At 40.9% G+C, this 16,592-nt stretch overlaps 1 protein-coding gene across 5 annotated transcripts in view; it reads right to left on the reverse strand.

Moving 5' to 3' along the window:
* Positions 1-16,592, reverse strand: part of DAAM1 (dishevelled associated activator of morphogenesis 1) — a 180,701-nt gene that overhangs the window by 118,336 nt on the left and 45,773 nt on the right. The window contains exon 1 of one of the 5 annotated variants that reach the window (XM_055437064.2): positions 10,752-11,111. The exons of 3 other annotated variants lie outside the window; for them this stretch is intronic. The gene's annotated coding sequence lies outside the window, so the exon portion shown is untranslated. Of the gene's footprint in view, positions 1-10,746; positions 11,112-16,592 lie in introns of those variants that run through there. One more of the 5 variants, XM_055437066.2, reaches the window with a different exon arrangement.

Raw genomic sequence — 16,592 nt, forward strand, 5'->3', positions numbered from 1 at the left:
TAGTGTTATTTATAGTCGGCCCTCTGTATACTCAGCTCCCCCTGCAACCATGGTTCTGCACACGAGCATCCAACTAACTGCAGATCATCCAGCAGTGTAGTATTTATTGCTGAAACAACTCCATGGACAAGTGGACCTGTGCAGTTCAAACCTGTGTTGTTTGAGGGTCAACTGCACTTGGTTTGAACAATTATGTTTTCCAAATCTTCAAGCAAAGTTTCATGTGGTTTAGAGAGGATAAACTACGGGTACTCTAAAGTCAAGAATTCATGACATATCCTCCCAGTAATGTTAAGTAAGTCCTTTTCCCCAGTGAAGCTACAAGATGTGATCCTCTGGAAGTGACTACTGCTACTGACCCTCATAGCCCCAAACCAGACACTGTTCAACCTCACTCCTTCTCAAACTACATTTTACCATCAAGGCCAAGTATGGGTATTTTTATTTCTGCACAAGCCTCCATTGAAAATAACGTCTCTTGGCATCGTAGGGAAACTACAGGTCTCTGGACTGAAAATTAAGAAATAAAAACTTGCCTAGAGGGTTGACATGTTTTCATGTTTCCTGAAAGCAAATTTTAAAACTCACTGATTACATTTCGTCTTTTCATGTTCTTCTAACTACTTTTATGCCAAGATCACAAGTGTATCAAGAGGAAATAAAAAAAAATACCATGAAGAAAAAAAGTTCTTGGTTAAAATTAGCCTCACTCTCTGGTAACTATTAAGAAACTCTCATCTTTTTCACGGTAAATGTAGCTTTTGAGTTAGGGGAAAACGGATGAGCAGACACAATATGACAGGCAGCTGTGGAGTCATAACCTGGGTTTAGATACCAGCTCAAACACTTTTTTTGGTGAGTGACTTTAAAAAAGACTTCAGCATCCTGAAGCCCTCTATAAATGTTTGATGGATTTTAAATGGACATCACAAAAGAAAGTGAGAACTACATTTAGAAGTTGGAAGGTGGGTTTATATTTGTTAGCTACTGTTTGGTGGAAATATGTTAACCAGATTCCTCTCCCTGACATTCCTGTGTGTATCAGCAGAACAAATTCCTGGAATGAGACAGATTTAATCTCTATAGGGTAGTTGTCACCACTAAATCAAGCGCTCTGCAGGTTAGTCAGCTTATCTGCAAATTGTGGGAAAGTCTCTGAGGGTTTGGGGGCAGCGTAGAAAAGGCATTAAAAAAATTAGCCTTTTTGTATATTTTGAAGCACTCAACAGGTTTAATATTTTGATCTAACCACGTACACAAAAGTTACCACACAGCACACCCAGCTGAGTCACTGCAACGACGCTGACGTTTACAACACTGACCTGATTCCTCTTCACATTTTCTTCAGTCACTGATCTCAAGTATTTATTATTCTACTTGCGACATCTGAAGGTAGCCTGTCCGCCCAGGAAAGTCATTGTGAACCAGTCACAAAGGTAGAAAATCTACTGCAAGCACCTGGGGTCACTGGCTTTCCCAGTGTTGCCTCAGAAAGAACATTCTGAACAAGTGTGAACACAGCCACAGTTTGCCATTATAGGTGTCAAAAATGTTTATGGAAAGCTAAGTACATGGTGATTCTTGGGTTCCAAATTACAGTGTGGTGAGCTGTTTACTAGACAGATGCTGAGTCTCTCCACACCCGTGCTGCTCTGAGGGGCTCATTTTGGGCCAGGCCAGCACCACACCTATGCTTGGGCTATTCCTAATGAGTCCTGCTCATGATGAGGAGAGAGCAGCCACCCAGAAACAACGAATCAGATGATGGAATCGCATTATGAAAACTGAAACTCCCTTCAAAAGAAGTACCCTACCCTTCATAAAAATTCTACCTATAAATTTTACATAATAATTCTTCAAGAGAGGTTTATGGAAAGATGATCGTAAAAGCTTCCATGGAAGGCAAGTTCAGGTGTAGAAAGAAGGCAGTAAAGAGGCACTCTGGCCTCCAAGTGCCCAGGTCTTGTGTGGTTCTGGTGTGTGTGTGTGTGTGCATGTGTGTGTCACTCAGTCGTGTCCAACTGTTTGCAACCCCCTGGGCTGTAGTCTGCCAGGCTCCTCCATCCATGGGATTTCCCAGGCAAGAACACTGAAGTGGGTTGCCATTTCCTTTTCCAGGGGATCTTCCCAACCCAGGGAATGAATCTGGGTCTCCTGCACTGCAAGCAGATTCTTTACCATCTGAACCACCAGGGAAGCCTGGCTCTGGTGAGTGCTGTTCTCAAATCAGAACTGCCCAGCCCTTTGAGAGAGACACATGCTTCTAATGATGAGGAGTAAAGGCAGGAATTTCATGTCAGCCTATGAAACTAATGTCCAAAGACACAGTACTCAGAACACCTAGAGAAAAAAAGCTTTGACGTAGGATTTCCCCAGTCTCCCTTCATGATAGGAACCTCCATAAGCACTCAGATGTACAACCTTCCAAAATCAGAACAAACATTTTTTATAACTGGGGTGGAAACAAGGCAGGTGAGGGAGAAGATCAGTTTAAAACAAACAAAAAAAAAGGCAACAAAAAACCCTCTGCCCAACAATGGGCAATCTAATAATCAGAGAAGGGGGAAATCAACTGTATCACAATCTGCCAGTATCTATTGTTGTTTCTAATGCACTTGCCCATTGATCCACAACTAAGAATTCCTAGATTCCATCAGTTCATTTCAGTTCAGTCTCTCAGTCATGTCCAACTCTTTGCGACCCCATGGACCGCAGCACTGCACCTAGATTCCACATGTAAGAATTAACCTACCGACATACTTACATGTGAGCACAGAGAAATATTAACAAGAATGGTCACTATAACATTATGACAGAAAGAAAACAGGATTCATTACTTGTAATAGAGAATATCTAATGTCCTTCAAAGGGGGATTCTTTCAATAAATGTTGGAGCATCCACAGTACAAATCACTGGTTCTCATACTCTGATACCCAGGCTTTATACTACACCAATCATATGAAACTCTCCAGTACTGGGGGTTTGGGCAATTTTTCAAATTTCACAGGTAAGTCCAATGTGCAGGCAATTTTGAGAACTAGTATTATAGAATCTGGCTTCCCTTGTAGCTGACAGCGAAGAATCTGCCTGCAATGCAGGAGACCTGGTTTGGTCCCTGGGTAAGGAAGATCCCCTGGAGAAGAAAATGGCAACCCATACCAGTATTCTTGACTAGAGAATTCCATGGACAGACCATGGGGTCACAAAGAGTTGGACATGACTGAGCAACTAACACACACATTATAGAATCCCACGTGAACTTCCAGATGTTCAAGCTGGTTTTAGAAAAGGTAGAGGAACCAGAGACCAAATGGCCAACATCCGCTGGATCACGGAAAAAGCAAGAGTGTTCCAGAAAAACATCTATTTCTGCTTTATTGACTATGCCAAAGCCTTTGACTGTGTGGATCACAATAAACTGTGGAAAATTCTGAAAGAGATGGGAATGACAGACCACCTGACCTGCCTCTTGAGAAGCCTGTATGCAGGTCAGGAAGCAACAGTTAGAACTGGACATGGAACAACAGACTGGTTCCAAAAAGGAAAAGGAGTACGTCAAGGCTGTATATTGTCACCCTGCTTATTTAACTTATATGCAGAGTACATCATGAGGAACTCTTGGCTGGAAGAAGCACAAGCTGGAATCAAGATTGCCGGGAGAAATATCAATAACCTCAGATATGCAGATGACACTACCCTTATGGCAGAAAGTGAAGAGGAACTCAAAAGCCTCTTGATGAAAGTGAAACAGGACAGTGAAAAAGCTGGCTTAAAGCTCAACATTCAGAAAACTCAGATCATGGCATCTGGTCCCATCACTTCAAGGGAAATAGATGGGGAAACAGTGGAAACAATGTCATACTTTATTTTTTGGGGCTCCAAAATCACTGCAGATGGTGAGTGCAGCCATGAAATTAAAAGATGCTTACTCCTTGGAAGGAAAGTTATGACCAACCTAGATAGCATATTAAAAAGAAGAGATATTACTTTGCCAACAAAGGTCTGTCTAGTCAAGGCTATGGTTTTTCAAGTGGTCATGTATGGATGTAAGAGTTGGACTGTCTCACTGAAGAACTGATGCTTTTGAACTGTGGTGTTGGAGAAGACTCTTGAGAGTCCCTTGGACTGCAAGGAGATCCAAACAGCCCATCCTAAAGGAGATCAGTCCTGGGTGTTCATTGGAAGGACTGATACTAAAGCTGAAACTCCAATACTTTGGCCACCTCATGCGAAGAGCTGACTCACTGGTAAAGATTGATGCTGGGAGGGGTTGGGGGCAGGAGGAGAAGGGGACGACAGAGAATGAGATGGCTGGATGGCATCACCAACTCGATGGACATGAGTTTGAGTGAACTCCAGGAGTTGGTGATGGACAGGGAGGCCTGACGTGCTGTGATTCATGGGGTCGTAAAGAGTCGGACACGACTGAGCGACTGAACTGAACTAATGCTTGGTTTCAAAGAATATACGAGGTCCACAGATACTGACAGGGAAATATCTAACTTATTCAGAGTGGGGAAAAAAGAAATTAAGTTGAATAATACATATACATCACCATTTATATCAAAACTGCATTGGTGGCTACACATAAGCGCACATACACATACATACCCCTCTACCTCTATATATGTGAATGCACAGCAATGCTTCCAGAATTGGAATTATTAATCTTAAAGTTGCTAAAGTATTTAGCCAAATGCTTGGCATACGGAAGATGCTCAATAAATGGTGGCTATTACTTTCACACATGTCCAAGTTTGGGGGAACCTACTGGAATAGTTTCACGTGGATAATGAACTCATAAATGCATCATGCAAATTCAAGTTTTCTATTGAAAGTAGAAAAGTCTGCAAGACTTCTCAATAAAACTCCATCAAAATTTTAAGTATATACCTGAATAACTTGTTAATAGTTATACCTATTCTTTTATTAAAAATTACAGCTTGCTTTCTGCATAACTTCAACCCATGCCCCAAAATGAGACAGCTTCATTGTCAATATTATATTGATTTGGAGTTGTTCTATGTCAGTCAACAAATCTGAAAATGTCAATGTAATGCTAGATGCAAACTTGATGAACACATAGAAGAAGAATATTCCCAAGCCTGCAAGCACCAGCTATAGGAATAACAACATTACAGATTAAAAAAAAAAGTTTTGCTATAAATTCTGCAGACTACTAGAGGAAATTGGAGAATTCTGGTTCACTAACGTCATTATGTTGAAACTTCATTTGGTCACAGGGCTGGTTAGAAGAGAGGGTGGGAAATTCCATTATTTGTTCCTTTTATTTGCCTCTGTTTCAATTATACTTCTATTATACATTGGAAATCACAAGATATCACAAATAGAGCCAGGAGACTTCAGAAGGAAGAAAACTTAGTACTTGGTATGTTTTTAAGATGCAATCAAATATACTTAAAGATTTTTTTAAGGTAATAAATTCAGTACAAGTTTCAAAATTCTTCTCTACTTTTAGATACTCTGAAAAGGTATACATATTCCATATTTACTTGGGTGCTGAATGTTTGGCTACAACTTTAAAGTTGGTTTCTAGAAATATTCTCTCAAGGACATGTTTCTGAGGTTCCACTTTTAAAAGGTGAAATAGTTGGGGTCCTCCTTATCGATCAATAAAAAATGGAATCACACTGCTTGTAGAACCAAATGAAAACACGGTGACTGTATGAATTTATAAGGCAAGAGATGGTCTTTCCAGGACCACATTAAGACTTTATCAAGGAATGTTATGAAACTGAGGTCTGTATGCTCACAACAGTCCTATAAGATAAGATTCTATTTCCTGGTCACACTTTGCAAAAGTTTATGTCATCGAAACCTGATTTCTTCAAATATCACTAAATATTATTCATTGCAAACAGCTGGGAAGAAAATAAATCATTCTCAAGAACAGCAAAATGATTTCCAGTATGCTAGTATCATTCCCAGGGAAATAAAGTTACCATTACTTTGGAAGCAAATGCCTACTGTAAAAGTGAAAGTAAAATGGATTTTTCTGAGGTCATTAGAAGACACTAAAATGTAAGCATGCACAGCTCATAGACAATGATGACAAGGTCTGAACAAATCAGCATCAGTCAATATGACATGCCTATCAAGCTTTCGGAAAATAGCAAAGACAAGAGACACTTATTCTGGTATCTGTTAATAGGCTGCTCTGGCAATTGAGTTCCAAGTCACTTCCAGAAATCTCAGCTGGTCTGGGAGAACTGGAAAATGATGCCATTTCTGGGTGCTAAGAAGCCATCCAAAAGCAGAGCCTTGAAGAAGTACAAAGACGAGGTACATGCTCTCAGAAAAACAGTGTTTTCCTTTCAATATGCACTTCAAAACTGACTAACCTGTACACAAAGCAATGAAAACAGACCTTGAGGACGAGGGAAAAGGTAAAGTGAGAGCTAAGTGGGAATGTATCAAGGACACAAGAGCACATGTGTTGAGTGAGTGAACTGATAAATACATTTCTTTTCATTAAAACAAAGCTAACAGTCAACCCAAATAGAAATTACCAGCAACTACAATAGAGTGTGTCTTCTTATTGGTGATTTCTCTCTGTGTGATAAATATCCTTGGGAAGTATAAACAATTCTGAAACTGTAGGAGTCAAACAAATAGTAAGTAAGGATCCTTATTAAATTTTCATCATTAGTTACTATACATGGATGACCACACTCCTGATTTAAACCCAGGCCAAAAAAAAAGTTCTCCTACCATCATCAAAAGGAAAGTGTGAAGGAAGTTGATACTATCCAACATGCCCCCTCCACCCAACTCTGTAATTTTCTACATAATTAGGTGAAAGTAATAATTGCTTTATTGGGTAATATAAGAAGACTAGATACTAAAGAGACTGCTTCTCTTAAAAATTTGTTCTCAATGAAATAATAAGAAGAGCTCTGTTTTAAACTGTTACTTCATCTCAAGTACCAAGCCTGGAGTAGTTGGAGACTGAGGTTAATATTTGGACTTCATATTCTGTAAAACAATACTAAACAGTAAAAAGATATCATATGGTTAAATATGGGAAGCTATCACTAAAAGACTGGTAAAAAGATTTAGAGTACCTCTCAATGTAATGAAATAACATACAGTCATTAAAAAGAATGAGCCATCTTTCTGACATTCAGAGGTATAAAATATATTAAATAAAAAGTCCAATTTGCATAATAACTATGGTATATCATAAACACAGGAAGGCCATGCTTATTTAAACATGCACATGATAAAATAGCAGATACAAAAGCCAATGAAGAGTAGCTCTTTGGCGAATAAAATGAAGATTGGAGAAGAAGAGGGCTTGCTTGTATTTGAAAAGTGAAAGTGAAAGTCATTCAGTTGTTTCTGACTCTTTGTGATCCCATGGACTTAGTCCATGGAATTCTCCAGGCCAGAATACTGGAGTGGGCAGCTGCTTCTCCAGGGGATCTTCCCAACCCAGGGATTGAACCCAGGTCTCCCTCATTGCAGGCAGATTCTTTACCAGCTGAGCCACCAGGGAAGCCCTTGCATTTAGTTCCTTCTATTTTATTTATTTATTTTAGGACTTCCCTGGTGGCTCAGATGGTAAAGCATCTGTCTACAATGTGGGACCCGGGTTCAATCCCTGGGTTGGGAAGATCCCCTGGAGAAGGAAATGGCAACCCACTCCAGTACTCCAGATTTGCCGGGAAAATCCCGTGGACAGAGGAGCCTGGTAGGCTACAGTTTATGGGATTGCAAAGAGTCGGACACGACTGAGCAACTTCATTCATTTTAGCACGGACTTGGACTTGTTTTTTGCCTTAATTATCCAGCTGTTTCTGAGAGTTTAGCAATATTTGTTTGTAAACCAGTCTTTTTAAAAATTAAATAACTCTCAGTTATCAACCCTCTTTAACATGCCAGGCACTTTCAATGCCCTTTAATTCATTCATTATCTTGGCTAATCAAAGAGATAAGCCATGAAACCTTAAATGTCTCTTTTTGTCCTTCTGGGACTACAGTTCATTTCAGTTCATTCAGTCGTGTCCGACTCTGCGACCCTATAGACTGCAGCACGCCAGACTACCCTGTCCATCACCAACTCCCAGAGCTTGCTCAAACTCATGTCCATCGAGTTGGTGATGCCATCCAACCATCTCATCCTCTGTTGTCCCCTTCTCCTGACTTCAATCTTGCCCAGCATCAGGGTCTTTTCCAATGAGTCAGTTCTTCACATCACGTGGCCAAAATATTGGGAGTTTCAGCTTCAGCCCTTCCAATGATTATTTAGGACTGATTTCCCTCAGGATGGACTGGTTGGATCTCCATGCCATTCAAGGGACTCCCAAGAGTCTTCTCCAACACTACAGTTCAAAAACATCAGTGCTTCGGTGCTCAGCTTTCTTTGTAGTCCAACTCTCACACACATACATGACTAACGGAAAAACCATAGCTTTCACTAGACAGACCTTTGTTGGCAAAGTAATGTCTCTGCTTTCTAATATGCTGTCTTGGTTGGTCATAATTTTTCTTCCAAGGAGCAAACGTATTTTAATTTCATGGCTGCAGTCACCATTTGCAGTGACTTTGGAGCCCAAAAACTAAAGTTTGTCACTGTTTCCGTTGTTTCCCCATCTATTTGCCCATGAAGAGATGGGACCAGATGCCATGATCTTTGTTTTCTGAATGTTGAGCTTCAAGCCAACTTCTTCACTTTCCTCTTTCACTTTCATCAAGAAGCCCTTTAGTTCTTCTACACTTTCTGCCATCAGGGTGGTGTCATCTGTGTATTTGAGATTATTGATACTTCTTCTGGCAATCTTGATTCCAGCTTGTGCTTCATCCAGCCCAGCATTTCTCATGATGTACTCTGCATATAAGTTAAAGAAGCAGGGTGACAAAAGCCTTGATGTACTCCTTTCCAGATTTGGAACCAGTCTGTTGTTCCATGTCCAGTTCTAACTGTTGCTTCCTGACCTGCATACAGGTTTCTCAGGAGGCAGGTCAGGTGGTCTGGTATTCCCATCTCTTTCAGAATTTTCCAGTTTATTGTGATCCACACAGTCAAAGGCTTTGGCATAGTCAATGAAGCAGATGTTTTTCTGGAGCTCTCTCTCTTTTTCAATGATCCAACGTTTGTTGGCAATTTGATCTCTGGTTCCTCTGCCTTTTCTAAAACCAGCTTGAACATCTAGAATTTCACGGTTCATGTACTGTTGAAGCCTGGCTTGGAGAATTTTGAGCATTACTTTACTAGCGTGTGAGATGAGTGCAATTGTGTGGTAATTTGAACATTCTCTGGCATTGCCTTTCTTTGGGATTGGAATTAAAACTGACCTTTTCCAGTCCTGTGGCCACTGTTGAGTTTTCCAAATTTGCTAGCATATTGAGTGCAGCACTTTCACAGCATCATCTTTTAGGATTTTGAAATGGCTAAACTGGAATTCCATCACCTCTGCTAGCTTTGTTCATAGTGATGCTTCCTAAGGCCCACTTGACTTTGCATTCCAGGATGTCTGGCTCTAGGTGAGTGACCACCTATCTGGGTCATGAGGATCTTTTTTTTATAGTTCTGTGTATTCTTGCCACCTCTTAATATCTTCTACTTCTGTTAGGTCCATACCATTTCTGTCCTTTTTTGTGCCCATCTTGCATGAATGTTCCCTTGGTATCTCCAATTTTCTTGAAGAGATCTCTAGTCTTTCCCATTCTGTTGTTTGGGGCCACAGCCCATTGTCAATGAATATCTATGCTCTGGCCCTGGCTCACAGAATGCTTTCATTTCTGCACTTTTTCACTTTACCACACCCACCCCTACAATTGTTAGTTCTCCAAATGAAAACAATCTGTTCAACTGTAAAACACCAATATGAACAATGACTTTTTCCTTTAAACTTATAATTAATTTAGAATGGTGGGGGGAGTGAAGGGGAAACTATCAAAGGGAAGACAGTATCTCATCACCATAGCAACAGAATGCATAGCTGTTCACTTTTACCAAAATTGTATAATGAGAATCTTCTTAAAGATTTTTTTTACTTATAATCTTAAAGATTTTCTGTAATTTTTTTTTTTGCTACAAAAGTAAATATTTCTACCTTTATCTTTACAACATATACTCCCCAGGCAGCAGGTCCAGAAACATATAAAAAACTAAAAGTGTCTAATTAAGGAATTTTTTGTTAGGTATTTATTGGCAAGTTTGACCCAAAAGGAAAGAATTTGCTTAGTAATCCAAAACCCCACCTCCTAAAGCTCAGTTCAAAAACTATCGAAAGAGCAGTACAGTGTATCCTGTTACATTCATGGCTTCTGACCAACCTTAAATAAGCAAGCAAATACAGTAATGGAAAGAATAAATTACAAAAGGGCACCAATGGAAGCATAATAGCCAATCTCCAAAAGATGAAGGCAAACATTGGTAAGGTTTTAAAAAAGATGAGAAAATTAATGCCAAAACAAGAGGTTGTTGGTATTTCGTGCAAAGTCGTGTCCAATTCCCTTTAGACCCCATGGACTGTAAGCCTGCCAGGTCCCTCTGTCCATTGGACTTCCCAGGCAAGAAAACAGGAGGTAGTACAACACTAAAAGAGATCTAAAAATAGTCCAGAAAGTTAGGCTTGACATTTCAAGGGAGCATTCAATCTACTCGAAGACATGACAGAAAAATGTTTAACCCTTACTTACATGTGATTGCCACATATATGCCATCACCTTTCCCCTGCACTCAATGTCTTTTTTTTCCCCCTAAAATCATCACTTACCTTACCTTACACTCTCCATTCTGTGAAAATAATCCACCAAGACAGTCTGTTTCTTTTAGATCTCCCTCCTACTCATCAGCAGTAACCAGAACTGTGGCCAGTTCTTGCTAACCTGGCTACTGGCTCCTCCGTGGTTCCTCTCCTTCCACCACCCCACCTCACTGGGTGGTGGCAAGTGTAAGGGAAGAGCCAGCTCATTTGTGGAAAAACATGCTGGTTAACAACCATACTTGCTCATACTGGAACAGTCATAGGACAGAGATGCCCATAGATAATCAACCTACACACACACGTTAAACTAGTTTTGCGTCATAGACGATTCACAGGCAGTCAAGACTCACCCCCTCCCCATACAGGTACACACCAACCCCAAATTCGCAATTCTGCATGTGTGATCACTTATACATTTTCATCCATTCATTCATGGGCCAATGGTGTGCCCATTCCCTGTTGTGGGTTGGGATATGAGCATGAACAAAGTGGATGTGGACCTTGCCCTCACAGAGCTGGTCCACTGGCACCTGACCCCTGGCTGTTCAAGCCATTGCAACATTTCAGACTCTGGCTCAGAGAAGACAGATGGGGAGTGAGTGGAGGGAGGGTTCAGTTTGTCAGCCTATCTTCAGGACAAATATTTTGCTTGCTTCAAATAGCAATTCATTTTACTGGAAACTTTCATGTTTCCTGAAATACGGAGCACCCAGGAGAGGAGGGAGCAGGAAGAAGAGGGTGATGTGTATGTTCCTGAGGAAGCGGGGACAAACAGCTACCCCTGGAGAGCTAATGTTCAGAACTTCAAATAAGAACCTGGACTCCCACTTCCCCCCATGAAAGATTAACTGCTATGGGAATCACACTACCAACAACTACAAAAATACATCAAACTGAGAAAATGAAATTCCAGGTGAGGTGAGCCCTACTAACCACCCCACCTTGTTCCAGACAGTAGTGCAGGAAGAGGAAACCCAAGCCATGTTCAGGGGTCTTGCTGAGATGCAGAGTCAGTTTGGAGAGGTTGAGACCACTAGAGCTCTGGAAATCTGCCAAGGGGTCCCCTCAAAGCTTCAGCTGAGGACTGCTTTGCACATGGACCTAGGATCCACACAGGGCTGCGAATGATTGCATTCCCATCAGCCTCAGACTACCTAAAACACCAGGGGGAGTCACCAAAATGGTCCTAGGCTCAGGCTGCTCTGGAAAAAGCTTGACAGCAACCTTAAAAGGGTCATTGAGGAACTTAACTGTGTGCCAGAACAAAAGCCAACACTCTTCACAGGAAGTCCTTCAGGCAGGGAGAAATTGATACCAGACAGAAATGTGGATCCGCACAGAGCAAGGAAGAATGCTGGAAATGGACAGCCTGGGGGCAAATAGAAAACCTGATGCTGCCTCAGAGTTTCCAGAGCTACCGACCAGGAGGATGTGCTTTTGTAGAAATCCACTGATGATACCAATGGGGTCAGAAGGTCAGGATCAAAGCAGTTCCCAAGTTGCTACTTATTGCTGTTGTTCAGTCACTAGGTCATGTCTGACCCTTTGTAACTCTATGGATTACAGCACACCAGGCTCCCCTGTTCTTCACTGGAGTTTGCTCAAATTCATGCCATTGAGTCAGTGATCCTGCTCATCCTCTGCCGCCCCCTTCTTTTGCCTTCAATCTTACCCAGCATCAAGGTCTTTTCCAATGAGTCAGTTCTTCACATCAGATAGCCAAAGTACTGGACCTTCAGTTTCAGCATCGGTCCTTCTAATGAACATTCAGGACTGATTTCCTGTAGCATTGACTGGTTTGATCTTGCTGTCCAATGGACTCTCAAGAGACTTCTCCAGCACAATTTGAAAGCATCAATTCTTCAGTGCTCAGCCTTCTTTATGGTCCAACGCTCATATCCATACATGACAAGAGTACTACTCACTATTTCTAAACTCAGTCATGCTCCTGAAGCTCTCAGGCCATGATGTCCTAAGGAAGAAACTCTACCTTGAACCATCCTCACATTAGATAATGACTGTGAAAGTGCTTTGGAAATTTTAAGGATTCATCAAATAATTACTGAGTGCTTTCTTTGTACATTTCTAAGCCAAACCCTATATGTCTGGGCCTCAGTTTGCTCATCGTAAAATAAAGATAATAATAGTAGCCAGGCTGCAGGGTTGATGCTTGAATTAAATAGGTAAATATGTATGTAAAGTACAAAGAATAATGTCTGGCCAAAGTCCTTATAGATGTATTTTTATTATCATTATTATTACTGGTATTATACTATACTGCTACTACTAATTAACATTATTAGGCATATGATGATGAAAGGGGTCAATTCGGTTCTTGACCTCCAAGTTTATATTTGAGCTGTGTCAAAAGGAAAACAATGTTCTGGAGAAAATATGTTAAAAATTTTGCCTGAAAAAAACTATGAAGATAGCTGAGGTCAGTGGCGGTGAGGGGCGGGGGGAGATACTAGGAAGAAGAGAGACCTAGGCCTAATCCCAGCACTGCCTCTTAAGTAACTCTGTGACTCTGGTTATTTAGCCTGTTGGAGCCTTAGTTAATCCTTAAAGAGACAGAATGATGATCTTTAAGATCACTTCCAGTTCTAGCATCTGAGGAAGTAAACCAGAGGATCCACTTTAGACGCACATTTTTCCGGCCTTTAGAGCAAATTTAATCCTCATAGTGTCAAATCCCAACATAGAAAATAATTAATTCTAAGGAAGGGAAGTTTATGATTTAAGAAAGGAAAAAAAAAAAAAAAGCTCTAGACCTAGGATTATAGTCTGCACATAACTCCCAAACCAAGAACCAAGACCACCTGATGAATTCCTTTAAAAATGGGAAGAAGGACTTCCCTGGTGGTCCAGTGGTTAAGAATCCACCTACTAGTGCAGGGGACCTGGGTTCGATCCTTGAAGATCCCACATGCCGCAGAGTAACTAGGCCCAAGTGCCCCAACTACTGCAGCCCACACCGAGAGCTGTGCTCTGAAATAAGAGAAGCCACCATAATGAGAAGCCCTGCACCAGAGCGGGACAGTACCCCACTCACAGCAACTAGAAAAAGCCTGGGTGCAGCAGCAAAGACCCCATGCAACCAAAAATTAATTTTAAAAATAAAAAATGAAAATGGAAAGGAGTGCAACAGGCCACTGTTTCTACCCATTGCTGGGTAAGCCATCATTTTGAACTTTGAGAAGTCAAAGAATATACCTAAAGGAAGCAAAGGACTCTTCCTTCTGGTTCTAATGTTTGAATTGGCTCCAATGAAACAGAGAAGCCACTCTCCTGTTTACAGTTCCACAGTTAAGAAGAAACATGGTAGTACACTGTGAAGTGAAGTGTTAGCCGTTCAGTCGTGTCCGACTCTGTGGGACCCCATGGACTGCAGTTCGCCAGGCTCCTCTGTCCATGGAATTCTACAGGCAAGAATACTGGAGTAGGTTGCCATTCCCTTCTGCAGGGAATCTCCCCGACCCAGGGATTGAACCCGGGTAGCCTGCATCGCGGGCAGATTCTTTACCATCTGAGCCACCAGGAAAACCTTGATGGTACATTGTAGAAGATCCTTATGCTAAGAAAACAAGAAGAAATATGTAAATAGCCAGCTTCTTCTATCCACTATTTACCACAACTGGTATCCAGTATGTACCACAACTGATACACTATAGACTACAAACACAAAAGCTCCCATAAAATTAACCAGGTCAAATTTTACAAAACACAGATAATTTTAGCCATGTCTCAGAAATAAGTGTTTTCCTTATTGGTAAATGCCATTCAAGAAAAGATTATACTGGAAGAAATAGGAAGTGGTAGAACCCTAAGAGAATGAATCTATGGTGGGTCTTCCAAAGTAACACACAACAGCATAGGGGTGTGCATACACACATGTACACAGAGTACAACTTGAGAGTACACTGTGTCTGTCTTTGGGACCTCTGGTCACTATCCCTAAGGGGCATGTCTCTAAGCTAATCTGCCCACTTTGCACATCTTTGGGAAGGGCTTACTCTCCTCCCCTGGTGATTCTAATGGAGTAATCAATAAGTGGTCCTGTCTCTTATCCACCCATAGAGAGGTGGGCACATGGCACTGGCCTGGCCAATGAAGGCACTCCACCCTCTGGACTGAGTGACTGATCTAGGATGGGCACACAACACAAAGAAGACCAAAGGTCTTTATGTGGATGGATACTGTAGATGAGAGGACTGCTCTCTCCTAGAATCACAAGATAAAAGGACCACATACACCTGGAATTTACACTAGCTGCTTTTTCCACCATGTGTTAGAAAGTGCCCAAGAACAAAGGCAGCATAGACAAAAGCAGAAATGAGAGAACAGGACAAGGGGCCTCGGGAGAGAAGGAGGGTTTAATGACATCATGAACTACTAGATCCAGCTGAGCCTCAAGTCGAATATCCCTGGACCTTTTGCATGATTCAATGAAGCTCCCCGCCCCATCCCCTGAGGCCAATTTAAGTGGGATTTCTGTCCCTTAACAATGAAAAGAACACTGATTCCTCCTCCACTTGACTAAATAAAACGGAAACTGCCAATTGCTGAGTGCCCCCAAAGTATGAGAGATCATGTGAGACATCAACATGCATCATTTCAGCTCATTTTTATGGCCATGCTAGGAAGCAGGTATCACAGTTTTAGATAACAAGAACATCCAGAAAAATAGGAGACATCAGAAAGGGTTTAAACCCTGTCTCACGTCAGGCTATTCTCTTTCTACGTATAACATCCCCTCAAACCACAAACTCTTTCATGCATTACTATTTTCCAAGAATCAACCTAATAGTCAACCTAACAATCAAGTCACAAATCCAAACACAAATGTCTCATTTTAGAAAAGGCTCCAAAGATTTTGCTGCTCACAAATCAGTATGACTAATGTAACACCTCTTTTCTCAAAGGGCTCCTATTTTAGAGACAAATTTTGCAAGAATGTCTTTCTAGGAATCTTAAATAAGTCTATGAGGTACTTGTTCCTTGAAGCTGGGAAAGTATACAGTATAGTGCTGAAAAAACAGAGTTACTAGGATGTAAAAGTCATCATCATTGCTAGGCAGGGAACATTCAGAAGTCACCACCACTATTTCCCTTTCTCAAATAGGCCACAACCTCATTTCAGCCATTCATCTCTACCTCTGTAGCTAGCAGTAGAGTCTGAGAGAGTAGCTGCATGCCAGAGAAGGAATACATCGAGCCTCAAAAAGAAAATGTCACAGGAAAATATATCAAAGCAGTTGCACACAGTGAGAAAGAAGAGACTTCAGAAACTGGAAAAGGCCAGGGGTGGTAAGTAAAATACAGTATCCTGCACTGAGTATAAAATTCATTTAGTTATCTCTCTCTCTCTTTCTACCTAGAAAAAGAACTATCAAGGCAATAAGGAAACTGTGTTTAACTATTAGGCATCACTACATGGTATTTTACTTATTAAGATACACTTGATTGTATTCATCTATAATACATAATACACTTACATATTACTGTATATGAATTATTTTTCTTGTCCTAGTTACATATGCAGTATCGAATTTTCAGAGTTAGTTGCACTGACCCTCTTGTCTTTTCCTCCCAGTCTCTCTAGATTGATTAATCTATTAAAAACTTATATTTACCAATATTTTATTCTTATATCTAAACTATCCCTCATGATTTAATGAATGTATTTTCACTTTATTAGGCTTTATCATTACAGGGTAATAATCCTTGATGTCTTAACACTTGGAAATTTCTATTATTAAATTAGTGGTGATTTGAGGAAAACTGTTTTCTGGGTGGGGGAAGAGTTGCTTTGTATTTTGTTTCTTGATATGGGGAGGTTTCTTGATCTTCAACAC

The sequence above is a fragment of the Moschus berezovskii genome, chromosome 9 (genome assembly GCF_049115385.1).
Source record: "Moschus berezovskii isolate FMDL1 chromosome 9, NW_MosBer_1.0, whole genome shotgun sequence".
Taxonomy (NCBI): Eukaryota; Metazoa; Chordata; class Mammalia; order Artiodactyla; family Moschidae; genus Moschus; species Moschus berezovskii.